General features: G+C 33.7%; 1 long non-coding RNA gene across 1 annotated transcript; it reads right to left on the reverse strand.

Moving 5' to 3' along the window:
• Window positions 1-6,891: 6,891 nt before the first annotated feature.
• On the reverse strand, window positions 6,892-8,383 carry LOC138878732 (uncharacterized). Its single transcript, XR_011402546.1, has 2 exons — window positions 7,948-8,383; window positions 6,892-7,156 (listed from the first exon to the last, which is right to left on the reverse strand). It is a non-coding gene; the product is annotated as an uncharacterized lncRNA (long non-coding RNA).
• Window positions 8,384-9,173: the final 790 nt, after the last annotated feature.

The raw sequence follows: 9,173 nt of genomic DNA on the forward strand, positions 1-9,173 counted from the left end.
TCTTTTTGTCTCTAATTTTTATTTAATTTTAAAAAAAATTAGCCAGTGGCCCCACTTAGCCCGCGAGTCTGGCCCGTTTAGCCCGGGACCATGAGTTCGTGGAATCAATTCCTACAAAAAATTGTTTGACCCGAAACCGTTAGGCCCATTTATTTTGGGACAGGCCCACTTGCCAGCGCTAGTGGGACTCTACAACAAGTGCACAAAGAAGCATTTTGTTGTACCAAAAAGATGTTTAACTATTCATTGTCGTTGAAAGAAATTATCCACTCAAGTTCAAAATTCTATCACAATCCATTTGAATTATTGGGTCTGAAATTTATTATTTGTACTTAATTTATTGATTTTTAATACATATACAGGACGCATAACTTCTACACAACATGCACCCGCGGGTAGGTGTCACACCCCTTTTTTACAAACCTCACTATCCTTCTTAAAAAATAATAAAAGGATTATGTGAAGCTCGAAAGGGTTTTTCAATCTTGAAAGTGACAAAAATAGTGTTCAAAAGGATTAACTCAGAGTCGCCACCTGACATTTGATTTTTTTTTTTTTTTGGCAATCCGCTAGGCAAGCGCCTAGGGCTAGTTTTATATTAATAAAAGAAAAAAGAAAAATACAACAATTAGGAAAAGCACAAATAAGGGGGACAATAGCACCGGTAGTGTTACCCATATGTCTTGGCTATATAATCACTCCTCTGCGCCTCACACTGCCTTATGATGACAACCTCATGTAGAGGATTCATGGTGTAGCTGTCGGCAATGTCTCACGAGGGCATATAATCTCATAGTCGTGTGGATAATTTCCAAAAGCATAAGACTAAGGCAACACAACTCGGGCTAAACCTTACCTTACTAATCCTATTGAGGCAAAGAAAAGGCCTCACCTACTAGCAAGCATGTAAAAAATAAGAACTTGAACGGACCAAATATTCAATGATCATCATAGAGTTTATAACATACTCTGTGATGATATTACAAATGAGAATACTAAGAAAGTGGTAAAATAGAATGTAGTACCAATTTGATTCTTGTCCCTTCTTTTTCAAACTTGTAAAATCTTCAATTTGTAATTCTTTGTTGTTTTCCTGTCAGGTCACCGTTTTTTTTTTATAGAAAATATTTTTTTCTTTAAAACACTTGGACTCAGAACTATGTCCGCACCAGAGGTTTGGGTAAGGGGATTCATTTAACTCGGGGAGAAGGTGTTAGGCACTCCCCAAGTCCCGTAACTACTACGGTTGCATACTTGATCTAGTCGGCTTTTAAAATATTCAAGTTGAGGTAAAATCACAGAAAAGAAAAATAAACACAAAAGAGGCTCGATGTTGTCCCCACCTAAATGATAGAAAATTAAAAAAAGAAAAAAACTAAAGTTCTAAATTATCCTATACTATTTCTTCTATGATGTACGTCATGACCTCCAATTACATAGTACTACGGGGCATTCCCGGAATAAAATATATACAAATCCTTCAGGGCATTCCCCATATAAATTTAACTAAAGAAACGACCTCTCGCCTCAGAACCAATAAAAATCCTAAGGCTTGTCTACCCAAATGTTGTCGGCCTAAGCATGCTCCTGGCGGAAGATGTAATAAAAGTAACAAAATAAAACTAAAAGAAATAGAAATGAATTTCATGCTCATTCCCTTTTGAGTTTCTTCTTTCATGCATTTGTCCGGCCAGCCCAACTTCCCGCAGCCCGTGCGTGAACCAAACATTCATCCAATCAACCAAAACAAGCACATACAAATAGACGTCTAAGGCAGTAAGCATTCAGCATTGAAAAAGTAATAAAAATAGTAAAAGCCTATCCCAATATAACGTTCCAATACACACAGAAAGAAGAGGACAACGTGAGTTAAGTCCTATACGAACAGTTTAGGAATTAGTATGCCATTTTCCTAGATATTGTTACTACGTGAACTTTAAAAAACCATTTAAGCTAATTTGAACAATTCTAGAAGTGAACATGGATGAAATGTAATGCAAATAATGACCAGGCTTCTGCCAAATACTTAAACTATTCTAAGAGGACAAAAGTAAACCCAGAACACAACTAGCTTAGACAATGTTCAGAAAACATGTTTAACTATATATCAGCACAGAGAACGGGTCTACAAACAAGAACAAGAAACTCATCTCGTGAGAAAATTGATTTTTGATTTTTTCTTTGGCTTCAAGGATCGATTATGTCCCAAACTGTTCGAGACGACAAGATAATCCAGTGACTCACTTAACATATGAGGGGAATATCATTTAGAGACAGTAGACAAAACAAAGAGTTGCACTTTCAGATCATTATCCAGGAAAGATAAGAGTTGTCAATTCAATCCCAAGGTAAAAGGAAATCAAGTTGGTTTAAGTTCAAAGGCGAATCCGCTAAACTTCAACAAAACTTTAATTATTTAGTCATGAATTGAAACTGAGCTAATCGAGATTAGTAACATCGAAGCATAGGCGAACAAAACCAACCATCAACTAGCTGAGCAGACAAATCAGCTGGAATTTAAGCAAGAAGGCCAACTAAATACACTGCCTATTTATGTAAAACTCGACGCAATCGAGTACCAAATCAGCGATTACAAAGTTAAGTCATATTGCCGTCCAATGTGTCCAAACTAAACAGGTTCGAAACCATAAACATTTAAACACAGAAGTAAAGCAGAACGCAAGTAACGAAAGGGGATCAAATCTAACTAAAATCAAACGTGACAGGGGAGACAGAAATGAACCTAGATATTCAGAATTTCAATTAATTCCAGAAGCGAGGACAGGAAAAGTTCAGCGACAGGGAACTGAAGTGAATCGTAAACAAGAACAAGAACTTCGAATAAGAACCCGAACGACAAATGAACTTCAACTCCGACGAGCTTCAACCAACCTCAATCAAGGTCCATATTTGAAGCGAAATCCAAAAATGAATTAAGATTTTTAATATGTTTCTGATTTTTCGAAATGAAACAAAACTCAGAATAAAAATCAAACTTAAACTTCTTTTTTTTTGTTTTTCTGGAACGTAAAGCAAACACTAAAAAAAATCTCAAGACTCAAAGAACCCTAGACCTTTTTTTCCGCCTTTTTTCTTTTTTTTTCCTCCTCTCCAAGACTGTCCGAAAACTTCCAAATATATATCCCCTCCCGAATCTTCTTTCCCTCTTCTCCAAGAAAACCGATTTTATATTTCCGAAATCTGAAAAATCCCCTAAAAATCCCAAAGCCTTTTTCGTGTAAACGAGTTTTAGGCAAATGGACGCTTAGGATCAAAAGATCTCGATCTTATGGCTCCCATTTAACTATCATCCATTTATGAATGGCTCGGATTCTTCAAAGAAATTGACAAGAGCGCGTGAGATGAGAAGAAAACGCGTTAAAATCAGATGCTAATGATGATAGGGGACCATGTGAGTTAACTCGCCTAGTTTGGATGAGTTCCGGCGAGTTTGGGGTGGTAGGCGCGCGGGTAGAGGTGTGTTGGAGAGGGGTCAGGAGCTGTTTGGTTGAAGTGATTTAGGGTTGGGAAATATTATCAGGAGCTTTTATATGGGGCTAAGGTTTAATTAGGGCCATTGGATTAAAAAGGGGTGAAGGGCTAGGATTTAGCAAGAAAATGGGGCGGGTCATTGGGTAGTCCGGCGGGTCAAAGGTTTAGATGGTTGGGTTGAAAGGGTTATGGGATTGGGCTGCCCAGATTTGGGCCTCTTTTAGCATCCGAATTGGGCCTATATTTGGGACTTTAACCCTTTGAACTCTATCAATTAAGAGTACTTAAATATTTTCTTTATAAAAATAATTTAAAATTAATTATGATTAATTAAAGTAAAATATATCATACTATGAAACTATATTTTTATATATCATTTTTTATATAAATTATCATATTCAAAAATAAAAGTGAAAATCATGGTAAAAACAAAAATATATTGCTATAAAAATATCAATAACCTAAACTAAATAAAACATAAAATTATTTTTGTATTTTTCAATTTTTGTGCCTTAAAAATAGAATTAAAAATAGTAATAAAGTAAAATCCTATAGAAATAAACTCCAATAAATATCCTAAAAATACTAGGACTATTAAAAGTAATTCTAATGCGCGGGTCAAAAATTGCACGTCTACAGTAGGGATGAGTGGTGGCAAAATGAATAAAAAAAATAATTATTATCTACTAAAAATAGGTCGGATAATAAACTTTTTACTTATGGTTCAAATATGAATAAGATCCAAATTATCCACGTAATTCGAAAAATAGATAATCAATGGATAACCAATGAATTTAACTTTTACATTTGCGAAGATTCAAATTTGGGATTCTTCAAATTTGGGAGACTAAGAATTATCGTAAGAGTGATCATATTTAAGAAGCTATAGCTAATATGGATATTCGTATTATCCACCGATTAACTTATTTTTATCATATTAAATATGAATCCGATCAGATAATTTATCTATTTTTTTATATTACCCGTTGTCGACCCGTCATCTTTATCCTGACCGACCCGTTTGCCACTGCCAGTAGGGATGTTAGCTTTTATCTAATAGGTGCGAGATTTAATACTCCCTTTCAAGACTACGAAACCAAAATGATGCAAAAAAAACTAAGCTAGCGACCAAAGTAATGTGCAAAGAAAAAGAAGAGAAATAGGGATTATATACACAACAACCAAAGCATGCATATGACAAACACATTCTATATTTGGAAAAAAAGGTTTGCTATTGTCTATGATAGTTGGACCACTCACCAAAGAAGGAAACAATTCCAAAGTAGCACAAATGATTTAAGAACAATAACTACATATGGGACCTTAATAATATATCCTTGACCTTATTCAAAGTACCTACATTCCTCAACTAGGAAATGATAATGACTATTTTTATTAACGGATAAGGGTAAAAAATACCTTCTATTACGTGAAAAGGATCACATATACCCTCCGTTATACTATTGATCTATTACAGCCCCTGGCACTATAAAATTGGTGCAAAAATATCCTTAGTCCGTTAAAACTTTCACCATGTCCAACATCATCACACATGGCCTGAATTTTAGATGATGTAGATGCCACGTGGCAATGCCACTTCACCACCCCAACCCCATTTTACCTCCTCCTACCACTTCGTCCTCTCCATAATTGCATAAACCCTTCAGGATCTATAACAAAGAAATTCCAAAAAATAAATTTGCTAAACATGAATATCAATTTTCTTTATTTATCTCAATTTACCTTAAATATCTCTTAAATATTTATTAAAAACACAAAGACGCAACCTTTTAACCATATCAGTAGCAACTTGTTTGATGATGAACAAGTCTTGTAAAATAATTAGGCTCAACAGTACAACCATATGGAGAAGGCATAAATACATGAGATAAATTTGAGTTGAGGGTGCACAAATGTGTGATTGACCTTTTAATTGATTCTGCAGAGGTCAAGGCTCAAGCAGATCACCTCAATCATCATTGAACTTGTTGTTGAGATTGAGGTTACCATTGTTGATTCTTAGATTCTTCTTTGTTTTCATTAGGTTGTTTAATTACTCATTATTTGTTCAAGTAATCATGGTTTGGAGTACCTTTCTTGGCCATCTAAATTATGGGCTTGAGGTTTTGAGATGCAAATGGATTAAGGTTTTCTTTATTCCTATTACAGTTTTGCTACTAAACCAGATATTACTATTTGATATGGAAAAAAGGATTTGTCTGTTATTTGATAATAATAATAATAATAATAATAATAATAATAAAGCTATATTTTGGGCTTTCCATCAAATCCCAGATTCACATTTGGATCATCAATTTTCAAGCTTTCGGAATCTCTTTGTTTTGAGTCTCCTTTTGGAGGTTTCAGCCATGGCTTTTTGCTCCTTGGCGTCAAGCATGAGCTGCTCGAGCTTATTTGCATCGTTATTGTCACACCCCTTTTCTCCCTCCAAGAAATATGTGTGCAAAATGTAACGGATTGTGGGTTAAAGAGTCTTTCCAATTAAAGTGATAAATTTGAAGTAGGGATTATTTTATTTACAGAGCCGCCACTTGGAATTGATTTTTACTGGTGTTCCAAGTCACCTTTTATTCGAATCCCTATTCAAAGGAAGGTTTGACTCTATTATTATTGGTCTGCAAAAATAAAGTCCGGGTAAGGAATTCTGTTGACCGGGGAGAAGGTGTAAGGCATTCCCTGAGTCCCGTGGTTCTAGTACAGTCGCTTTATTGACTACATTTGGCTTGAATTAAACTTGGATAAACTGTGATTTATTTGATTTTTATGCTTTTCTTATGTCCGTTTTTATTTATTTTAAAAAAAATTAAAGAAAAGATTTGAATAATAATCTATAACTTAACTAATGAGAGAAAATTATTGTTATGAGTACTAATTTAAAAGATGAGAGTAATGAGAGAAAATTATGAATTGACATTGCTTAAAACTAGTAAGATGTGGGTTTGTCTTGACATTGAATGAGGCAGCCCACTATTGGGTTGATGGAGTCAAATGGGCTCATGTCCAAGACAAAATCCAAAAGCTCATATGCTTTTGTACTTTAAAATCTGCAGATATGGCCTTTTAAAGTTATGTTACAGATTTGGCCATATCTTGCTATTTGCAATCCGTAGCCAACTATTTACAAAAATAAGTTTACAGATTGTCTTTCTAATCTACAACTTAACTACCTTACTAAATAAGTATTTTTTAAGATATAAAAAAAGATTATTGGGACTCTAAAATAATAATAATAATAATAATAATAATAATAATAATAATAATAATAATAATAATAATAATAATAATAAATAATAATAATAATAATAATAATAATAATAATAATAATAATAATAATAATAATAATAAAAACTTAGCTTGGTGACAACAAAGGGACAAACATAGCTACAAGGGTTCAAATTTTAATATATATGCTCCTTTCAGACAACCAAATACCAGTGAAATTATATCTAATGCTTTGCAAAAATAAAAATAATTAAAGATGCTTAACACAATTTAATTAACTAACATATCATTATAACATTATCAAACATTTAAGAGCATATAAAAATGAATTACAATAGAAGGATAAAGCTACTAATATTTTCCAGCGTCATTATCTTTCATTCCAACTCGATTTTATGAGTTTACATGGTCCGAAAATTACCTGGACAACAGAAAGAAGAACAAATACAGCCGAGTCAGCTCTTTCCAAAATCAACAAAAAAATAATTAAACGGGCAGCAACACCAGCAAAAGACAGCAACAACTGGCAGATTCAAACCCAAGAAAATAAACTAGAAATACCCCAGCAAAACAGTACAATTATGTAACTCCAGAAAAATCTTTCAAGACTACTCTATTTTCCTTAAACAAGTTTTTCACTTAAGAATCAACTCACAAAAGCTACTAAGGGATATTATAGCTACTAATTTTTTCTCTTTTTTGTGTGTCTAGAGCTCCCTCAGTAAGATGGAGTGTCCTCCTTTTATATCAAAACAATCAGCTATTTCAAAAAAATTAAAAATCACTCTTTTTGACAGATTTTTCTACAAAATTTGCTCTTAAATTCAAAATGCCAGACTTTCTGGTTCAAATCTTGTCAAGTATTTCAAACAAAATCTGCTCTCCACTATTCAAAGACAGACTTTTATTCAAACATTGTCCAAAGGTCTACATTTTCTTACCAAACAATTTGACTTTTGAGTGTTGTACTCAAAGAGTCTTGAAGTAGTAAATAAACAATCAAACAAGTACCATATACTCTTAAGTATTTTTCACTACCTTACTTTTATCAACACAAAGTTATTTTACTACTTCAACAAGTGCAAAAACAGAAAATTTGACATTTCAAACTTTAAAAACTAATGCTAAAATAATTAATAATAGACAAAAATAAGTTCTGAAAAAATAAAAATAAAATAAAAAATCAACCACGAAAAATAATAGGATTTTTACCATTTTATAATTCAAGTGGTCGAAAAAATGGTGGTATGCCAAAAGAAGGTGTTCGGGGAGGTCGCCGGAATTTGGCCGGATTTTGATCGCCGGATTTTCATGGTGAAATTGGCATCAATAGCTAGGTCTTGAGGAGCTCTATCAATTGATATAAGTATTGTGAGGTGGTAGTGGTTGGAGCTTCAAAAATTTGGGCAAAAAAGTGACGGGAAAGTTTCCTAGATCTAAGATTCAAGGAGTTTGAGAGGTTTTTGAAGGATTTGGTTTGGAGATATGGTAGGAGGAAGTTGTGGAGATTACATGGTGTGAATTTGGAGGTGGACAGCCGGCGGCGGCGATTTCCGGCCAGTGGCGGTGGGCGGAGCTGGGGCGGCGTTGAGAGAATGAAGAGAGAGAGAAGAGAGAAGAAGGAGAAAAGAATTATGGGTGAAAATGAGGACAATTTTCAGATTTTTAAGGCTTTAAATACCTAAGCCAAGAGTGAATGAGATCCATTGGATCAAGATGGAATGAATGAGTATGATTTGATCTTGTTTCATTTAGTGAAACGATGTAGTTTTGAGGCAAAACTACGTAGTTTCAGACCCTTTCAATGACAACCCTTTATCTTGCACTATTAGACACTTTTTCTTTCAAATTTGGCCAAATTTCTTCCTTAATCCTACTTATTAAACTAATTTTACACAAATAAATTAATTAAATAACTTATTCTAATGATCAGTTAACTAGATTAATTCACCAACTGAACAACTAGTTAATTCTTAAAATGCACAAATGAAGAAAGAACTATTTTTTTTAGTATTTTATGATAGGAAATATGCAATTAAAATCACAAAAATTGAGAAAAATAATTAAAATAACAAAACACTAATAATTTTAGGAGGTTTTAAATAGTGCAAAAATTAGGTGTTCACAGTTGCCCCTCTTTGCTCGAGAACATGAAAAGTTTTCGTGCAAAGAAAAATAAATGTCATAGCTAATTTTTGCTCACATGTCACTCCAATGAAAGCAATTTTTTATTTTTTTTTAAAAAAGGTGACCGAACCTTACTTTCGAGGCTGCCTACATATCCTTGGCTATAAAGGAATCAGGTCAGTGTAGTTCTGGAAAAATTTGGTAGCTGGGACTACTGGACACTAGAGTTAAGACTGTTTCTGTTGTTGCTGTCGCTGTTGCTATTGTTGTTACTCGCTTCTTACATCAAAAAAGAAAAAGAGAAGAGTACT

The sequence above is a fragment of the Nicotiana sylvestris genome, chromosome 1 (genome assembly GCF_000393655.2).
Source record: "Nicotiana sylvestris chromosome 1, ASM39365v2, whole genome shotgun sequence".
Taxonomy (NCBI): Eukaryota; Viridiplantae; Streptophyta; class Magnoliopsida; order Solanales; family Solanaceae; genus Nicotiana; species Nicotiana sylvestris.